Below are 9082 nucleotides of genomic sequence, written 5' to 3'. Positions count from 1 at the left end.
GGAATACACATCATTAAAGACTGTCATGTCATGGAGCCTATCGGCAACGGCGTGGGAGCCAGTTTTTGGAAACTACAAATACTTCAGTTCTGCCTTCAAACCTACCTTATGCTTCAAGTTACTTTCGACTTTTGGAGACCAGAGACGTGTTGGAAGACTGAGAGAGATATGATTTCGATTGAAGTATACTTTTGAAGAGATTTTAAGGCAACGTAACTTCTATAACTTTGTTTACTTTGTTTTTCATTATGTTTTTTCAAAGTGAACTTTTTTTGATTGTTTTTTTCTAGTAGTTATGGGATAAAAACTCTAACTTCTGTTTAGAGTAGAGGATCATTATGACTATGTGTTGATTGATTGGAACTTGGATTGTTGCTAGTTGATTATTTGTTATGATAGCTTGTTAAAGACCCTTTTGTGTTAATGATAACCACTTCTTCTGTTTATTGTTGAGTTTTACTGAAATTAGATGATCATTATGTTTTGGTAGGCTTCTATGTTATAAATTTATGATCATCAAAGTTATAAGACTAGAGTTTCGATCATAAATCGAGGGTTAAATAGAAAATTAGGTAAATTAATGTGGAAGCTAGTATGTGATGATCATTCATGTATTGAATTGATGTTATTATCCATTAATATTAATCATTAGTTTAAGTTTAGCATAATTCAGACTTATTAATAGTATCCTTGTTTGTTTATCCACCTGATCAATGAATGAATGAGCTTGTTTTACTAAAGGATTAGTCTTTTGATCATAAATTCTAATAAACCTAGAATCGATAATCAACAACAACTTAATCCATTTCACTTTCCAAGAAATCAACCATAGGAGTAGTGTGAATCGTATCTAAACAGAAGTCTCTTTAATATCTTGCTTTAAACCTTAATTTAGATTGCTTTTTGTTAGGTAATTTGTCTTTGGTGATAATTGCTTTTTAAGTAATCTGGACTTGCGAAACCAGAGTAAAACCCCTTATTATCTGCTTTTCAATTAGTTAACATTTTTGTAGATAACTAGCTATTAATCATTCTCGTTCCCCTTGTGTTCGACACCCTACCTTCTTACTATACTACTGTTTGATTAGGTACAATGTCTATCGCATTTAGCTAGCTTAGATTGTTTGGTTTATAAATTAAAAAACTAGTATATAAATTGCATATCAAGTTTTTGGCGCCGTTGTCGTGGAACGGTTTCATTATTAGTAATTTTATTCTGCTATTTGTTATTGATCATATGTGTGAAATTTATTGCATACAAAGTTAATTTACTGTTTTGTTTTACGAACTTTAATCTTTCTATTTTTAGTTTGCCACGTCGTGGTCACGATCGGCCACGTTGTGGCCACTAAGTGAACAGTTTTTCAGTTTATTTATTTTTATTCGTTTTTCATATTTATTTTGGTTTTGTTTCAGTAATTTATGACCCGAGGATCAAGATTTCCAATAGTTCCAACATTTGAAGACCCCGAATCTACGTTCCACAAAAAGAAAGACAAAAAGGATAGTGAATTGAGTAGCACATTTCAAACCGACAAATTTGAAAGCTTAGAAAAGACTCCCGACAAGAAAGGAATTGAGTACGAGCCAGAAACAGAAACCGAAGACAATTCAAAAGACGATATCAAAGGCGAGGTAGAAGCGATGACGGATATCACACATATGACTATGGAGGAGTCCAAGAAAAGGGTGCGCAATGGCAACAAACCGGGTCTTGCTCCACCGGAAATCCCAACAGCAACAAACTTTGAGCTCAAGGGACACATTCTTGTGATGCTAAAAGACATACCATTTTCCGGTAAAGACCATGAAGACGCATTTAGTAACATCGATGAAGTACCGGACATTGCAAATTACTTCAATGTTCCAAATGTGACGCGAGAGGCAGTATTACTTAGAATGCTACCCGTAACATTACAGGAGAGGCTAAAATATGGTTGAAGTCACTTTCACCTGGAACAATCACAACTTGGATAAATCTTCGCGATGCTTTTATTGAGAAATTTAGCCCGCCTTCAAAGATAGCCAAGCTCAAGAAGAAGATAGAAAATTTCCAACAAAATGATGGTGAGTCTTTGTATTAAGCATGGGAGAGGTATAAAGGTATGCTAAGGAATATCCCCCAACACGACCTCAATGTGCAACAAGAAGTGTCTATCTTTTACGATGGTGTAAACCTTACAACAAGATAACTCCTTGCCTTTCAAGGACCAATGACAAAGAAGGACCTGACTACAATTAAGGATTTGATTGAAGAATTCGCAAAACATTCATGCAAATATCATAACCCACGAGAAGATGCTACAAGAGGAAAGGGAAGTTTGGATGGAGGCAATGAGAACTTAGCGACGGTTATGTAAAAACTCGATAACATGGACCAAAGGATCACCAAAATAGGCCAATCCATTCATGCTATTCAAGTGGGGTGTGATAATTGTAGCGCTCCTCACTTATCTAAGGATTGTGACTTAGATGAAAATGGAAACCGGAAGGCTCAAGCGTGTTATTCAAGTGGGGATAAGTACAATGAAGATTGGAGGAAACACAAGAAGAAGTGGCTGCCATATGATGAGTATAAGAAGGCAAAGTAAGAGAAATACAACCGATCTCAAATACCACTCAAATTACCTAAAATACCCTTAGGTTAAACTTGGTAAAAGGTCAAAGTCAACAACCCAGCCGAGTACACTGGTCGTACTCATATGTATGAGGGGCATACTCCGCTTGACCCAGAAGTCGGCACTCTGACCGCGTACGCGCAACGTACCATGTGGTATGCCCAACGTATGCACCTGTTCAACCCCATCTCTCATTAAGAGCTTAATACATCAAGTCTTTACTTCCAAAGTCAAATCTAAGCCCTAAATGTCGTCTTCGACCATAAAGTTTCCAACTTTATGGTCTTTCATGGCCATTAAGTGCTTAATACTAAAAACCATAACTACTTAACCCATTAAGACCATGTAACTCATGCATGCAAGGTAAGAAATGACCAAGACCACATTTTTATGCTTCTAAAGACCTCAAAACGTCTGAAAGGACAACTTAAATGGATTGGAGTAGCTCATACTCAAAACACCAAACTAATGGGACCAAAAGGACACAAACTTCATGGCTAACTTAGATCTATGCATAACATCATCAAGTTCAAAGCTTTTTACCACCAAGTGATGCCAAATGGTGATGAGATTCTGGATCTAAAGAGTCATACTCCTCCAAGATGATATTCTCTTCTTCATCTCTCCTTTAAAGTAGCCAAAGTGCACACACACATACAAAGCTCAAGAGTGCTCAAAAGTGGATTAGGGTTTGTTTGGGGACGAAGGTAGGTTGGAGGCTGATGAAAAAAGGTAGGTTGGGGACATAAGGATGTTTAAATAGGTTCCAAACCCTAAAAGTTAGGGTTTCGGAATCATGCACATACGCCCTGCGGACGCTAGGTACGCCTAACATACGTGACCTAGGGCCAATTATTAGAAAAATGCCACTATGGGCCATTTTGCAACATTTCTCATACACAAGGGCTCTAACAACAAATCTTCATACATAGGGTTTAATTTGGAAATACCTCATCATCGGGATGTTACACTAAAACCCTAATTGGCCAAGCCCGTTGGCCTATAGGCCTGTGAAAGGTATCAAGCAATCACAATCCGCCATGCAACATCTTCTGGAACATTCATCCTTGCATGAGCATCAACAACACACATGATGGAGAATCATGATCCATAGTAGCATATCATGATGCAAGAGTGGCACATCAAGATCATCATAACATATCAACCATCATGGTGGTACATAAAACAATAATCCATGAGCATCTTCAACTTCTGAGCTTCCTTGAATAATCTTGAGCATCATAGGGGACTTCATATGTAACACTCCGTTTGAAATAAAATAAAATCAATTAAATAAATAATAAACTCTAAAGCCCCGAGATGTAATTTTATTATTATTTTATAGCCAAATCAATAATATTTAGTGGGGTGTTAGATTCGGGGAGCTAAATGATATGATTTGGATTTTCGGGGGTTATAGTGTAACTCCGGGATTTATTTTGTAAAGATTTTCAGAAGTCAAGGGGGTGTTTTGTAAATTATTGGACTTAAGCTGAAAGGATTTTGGAATGTTGAGGGTCGAATGGTAAATTATGTACCTAAGTTGAAAAGAATTTGTCATGGAGGGGCTATATGGTAACTTATGGAGCTGAATCAAAAAGAAATGAGAGGGAAGGGTAGCATGTGTCACTATGAGTCAAGTTTTAAGAATGAGTGGGCATAATAAACCCGATACCCTCCCTGCCTGTTGGAAGCATACGACTCAAGAAACCCTAACCCTAATAAGCTTCTCCAGCCGCCAACCTCCTTCCCTCACTCTCAGCCGCCGTCGTCGCTGTTGGAGCCGTGAACCACCGAGTCATGTTCCACTATCGTTGGTCGTTAGAGCCACTGCTGCCGCTCTCTTGTGCCGCTGCTGATCCGCTGCCAATGAAGTTATGAATCGCAAGGACTGCCGTATTCTTCTTCTTCTGCTGCTGCTGTGGTCGTTCACGGTGGCACTTCTTCTCGGATCTTCGGTACTACACCACAACTACGTCCGCCGCCGCCTACACGGTTCTTCTCTGCTGCTCCGGTCAACAATCACTCCGAGGATGGCTGCTGCGCACACCTTAGCTTGGGGTGTGAAGTATGTGTGTGTATTTTTGGTGTTGCTGTACGTTGAGGGGGGTTGCTCGTTGGCCAGAAAACCGAGAACAACCACCGTGGCAGCCAACCATGGTGGCTGTCGCCATCTCTACGCCTTCTGCTACCACCAACCGCCGTGTTGGATGGTTGTGCACATGAGCTACTGCATGTGTGTTTATTTTGGGTATGTTATGTTGTATAATCGGATTTTGGCCGGAATAATCAAGAAATCGCTACCACCACCACCGTGAGGTGGTGGCTGCCGCCACCAGCCGCCGTGTTGAGTGGCGGTATGAATATGTGTTTGATTGGATTGCGTTTGGGATGCTTGGACATGATTGGACTAGAATCATAACCACCACCGTTAGGTGGTGGCCGTCGCCGTGTGCCGCCATTGACCACCACTACCCGAGGTGGTAGTGGATGGTGCCCAACTTAATTAACCTTAATTGACCCAATGAAACCCTAATTAATCTAAAAATCTAATTTGGAACTTTGTGGGAGCGTAGTTGGGTTAGAAGCCCTAATTAGGGTTTAGAAAAGCCTAATTGTGAATATGTTAGTTTGGAATTATCGGGACCCGCATTTTGAACCATTGGAGTGAAATTATGACTCAAGCCCGATTACATTGTATGTTGGACTTAATGGATTAAGTCCTTAATAGGTTAAGTAGGAACACTTAACCCTGATCGTCATTTTATGTGAAAAACCCTAATTGGGTTTGGGTTCTTATTGGGCCATTTCTTGGACTGGGTTGCTGTGGGCCTTCGTGGGCCAAATGGGAACATGTTTATGGACTACGAAAATTATTGCGCTTTAGGATAAGGCCCATTGGAAAGGCTTGGGCCCAATTTGGAAAATTAAGCCATAGATGGGCCATAACTGGGCCTTGATGATTATGAGATATTGGACCATCAGAATGCCAAGTGTTGGACCAAGAATAAATGGTTGGGCCTTAAGATAAGTCCATGTAGAGGTTTAGGCCAAATTTGGAAAATTGGGCCAAATGCTGGGCCTTGGTTCATTAATTGGTTTTTGGGCCTTCAGAGTGTGTGTTTGTGCCTTGGTTTTGGACCAAATTAGGTTAAGGGTAAAATAGTATTTTTACCCCAAGCATGGACTTATGGTTATGTATTGGAACCCAATTATTAATTGGCTGTTGTTTTGATGTTGACAGTTTGGGAATCTGTTAACCAGCAGCTAGAGTTTTATCCGCAGGACTTCAGCAGTGCGAGGTGAGTCTCCTCACCATACCAATGGGTCTAAGGCACCAAGGCCGACTCATTTTTGATATGTGGTACACTAGCTGATGTAGAGATATTTGGTGTGATAGTTAGCTATATGCTAAGTGGTATGCTAGTTATTTATGTGATGCTTGCAGGGAAGACCATGGGGGAGTCCATGGCGCGTGGATGTCAGACCATGTGGGGGAGCCCATGACACTTAAGTGTAAGACCATGTGGGGGAGCCCATGGCATCCTGGAGTAAGACCCTGGGAGGAGCCCACGACATCCTTATATATTTATATGCATTGTTAGGTGATATGTGATATACTAGCTGTTTATGTGATGTGTGATATGCTAGTTGTTTTTGTGTTACTTACATGAAAGACCATGGGGGGAGCCCATGGCGCTTGTGTTGGGTTTTGAGCATTCTAACACTCCTAAGTGTACATGCAACCCTAAATACCTTGGATCTATGTTTTCTCTATTATACATGCAAATATGAATATTCCAAGGTATTACCCTATCTAGCATACAATCTTTGATACTTGGGTAATAAACAAGTTAGAAGACATACCTTTTTATGTAGCTTGATTCCTTGATGCTTAAGAGCCGAGTGCCCCAAGTGTGACACCTCAAATGGTTCACACAACATCAAATACACTTGGAATAACTTAGAGAGAAATGAATCACTTCATGAAATCGGCTAGCCCTCACCATACACACATAGTTCTCTCATGGTCGCCGATTTTGACAAGAATAAGATGCTTATATAGTTTGTCACAATTAGGGTTACACCATGTAAACCCTAATTGTCATGGCCTTTCATTTCCATGATCCATGGGTACAAAAACACCATGGAGCATCCATGGAGCATCCTATGGGTTTTAGCCCAACTTGATAATCCATGGAGCATTAGCCTACTATACAAGTATGGATGATTTACACAATCAACCCATATATTTAATTAGTCTCCTTTTGATCACTTAATTAATTCCAAATTAATTCTTGATCAATACTAATTAAATAATCTTATTAATATATTAGAACTTATAATATATTAACAAACCTTAAGTGTTATTTCTCTTATTTTAGTCTATCCAAATGCATGATGCCATGCAACCCAAATGGACCATGCCAATCGGGTCAAGTACATACCAAATATAGTTATGGACTTAGACACTAATCCAACAGCTTGGACCTCAGACCATGGGGGAAGCCCATGGTACTCAGGTGTAAGACCATGTGGGGGAGCACATGGCATCCTCAAGTAAGACCCTGGGAGGAGCCCACGGCATCCTTATATGCTTATGTGATTGATATGGTTTATGTAGCTGATATAGCTAATATGGATTATGTGGTTATGTGGATTGTGTGGGGTATGCTCTGGGGAACTCACTAAGCTTCAAGCTTATAGTTGTGTTTGTTGTTTCAGGTATCATCGGTTTCGAAAGAAAGGGCCCGACTTGATCACAGTGCACACACCCATGTTTTCCGCAATGTATGATTTTGGGATGAACTCTGATAAATGTTTTAATTAGCGATGTTTTGGAATGTTTGGAATAAATGATATCTATGTTTTGGCTATATTAAAAATGAATTTTTTACGCTTGATTTTTGGGTCGTTACATCATAACATACGATTCATCAAGAAACATAAGCGGCACATCCTTGCAACAAGATGGTGCATCAACATGAGAATGACGCTTCTTTTGAAAGGAATGCCGCTTCTTCTCAAGGGATGTCGAGTCCTCCTTACGAGTGGCGCTTTTAGAACCATAGTGGCGCTTCTTCCTATAAAGTGGTGCTTCTTCCTCCGGAATGGCGCTTCTACCTCTAGAATGGCGCTTCTACCTCTAGAATGGCGCTTTTAGAATCATAGTGGTGCTTCTACATTCAAAGTGATGCTTCTTCCTCCAGAATGGCATATCTAGACAATGAGTTGTGCTTCCACATTATGGATTGCGCTTCTACATCAATAATAGCGCTTCTATAATGGTGCTTCAACCATAGATGGCACATCCATGCAACATGATGCTCCATTCCACTTCTAGGTGCTCTATACCCCCTTTTAGAAGATCTGTTCATTTGTCACTTTATCCGTTCCTTTGTCAGGAGATCCATTCCTTTCTCAGATGATCTGTTCCTTTGTCACATGCTCCATGAACCCCAAGTGCTCCTTTGAGTTCTAAGTGCTCCAAGTGTTCCATGAGAATGCTCCAAATTCTCGAGTCACATTTAACAAGAAATGAATAAGAAAAACATACAACTAAAAAGATTCATCATTTGTTTTAGGTTTTAAGAGCCAAATTCGACCTAGACTAGGGATGGTATCATTTCTAAAGACAAATTCAAGAAACCAAGAACCGAATCTACACATGAGGTTAGAGTACGGTTACTGGTATCAGTTTTCGGGTATAAAGTCGAATATAACCGAACAAAGGTGGTTCTTGAGCCTAAAAAATTATGCAATTAAAATATTAGCCATAATAGCCCATGTATAGGGCTATTCAAATCAGCCAGTTATTAAACAATTAAGGTGGTTATTGAGCTTAAAATGTAGTCAAGACGCAAAAATTAATTTTTGGAGAAAAAATATGCTTATTCGGAGGTCGTATGAAATGTTATGTCTGTTTAAAGATGACTAAAAATTCTATACAAACTAAATACAACCCAACAAACCCAACATATCTTTTTTAGGTTTGTGTAACTCAAACAATTATTAACCATTTACGGTGATCCTTGAGCCTAAAATGTAGCCAAGACAAAGAACTAAATGTCGGAAAAAAAACAACTTATTCGGAGCTTGTGTGAAAGTTATGTTTGTTTAAAGTTGACTAAAATTTGTATAGAAAATAAAAACGGACCAACAACCTGAGCAACCATGTTTAGGATTTTGTAACTCAGACAATTCTAAACAAATTAAGGTGCTTCTTGAGCCTAAGTTGTAGCCAACGCATAAAATTAAAGGCTAGAAAAAAAATCAGCTCATTACGACCTCGTATAAAAAACTATGAGGGTCGTAAGATGGTTAAGTGGCCCTTCAAATTGCGGTTCTGAACCTGAAAAAACTATGAATTATGGACCCAAAACCCATAAACACCAAAAACAATTTACATATTTGAATATGGGGAACTGAGAACCATACCGATTTACATATTCGGTTCCTATATT

General features: G+C 39.3%; 1 non-coding gene across 1 annotated transcript; it reads right to left on the bottom strand.

Moving 5' to 3' along the window:
- Positions 1-2027: 2027 nt before the first annotated feature.
- LOC145117983 (small nucleolar RNA R71) lies at positions 2028-2134 on the bottom strand. The gene has a single exon (XR_013712971.1). It is a non-coding gene; the product is annotated as a small nucleolar RNA R71 (small nucleolar RNA).
- Between the last annotated feature and the right edge of the window lie 6948 nt (positions 2135-9082).

The sequence above is a fragment of the Lactuca virosa genome, chromosome 5 (genome assembly GCF_052849685.1).
Source record: "Lactuca virosa cultivar CGN04683 chromosome 5, Lactuca_virosa_CGN04683_v6, whole genome shotgun sequence".
Classification (NCBI taxonomy): Eukaryota; Viridiplantae; Streptophyta; class Magnoliopsida; order Asterales; family Asteraceae; genus Lactuca; species Lactuca virosa.
This window is presented reverse-complemented; position numbering and strand designations above follow the sequence as displayed.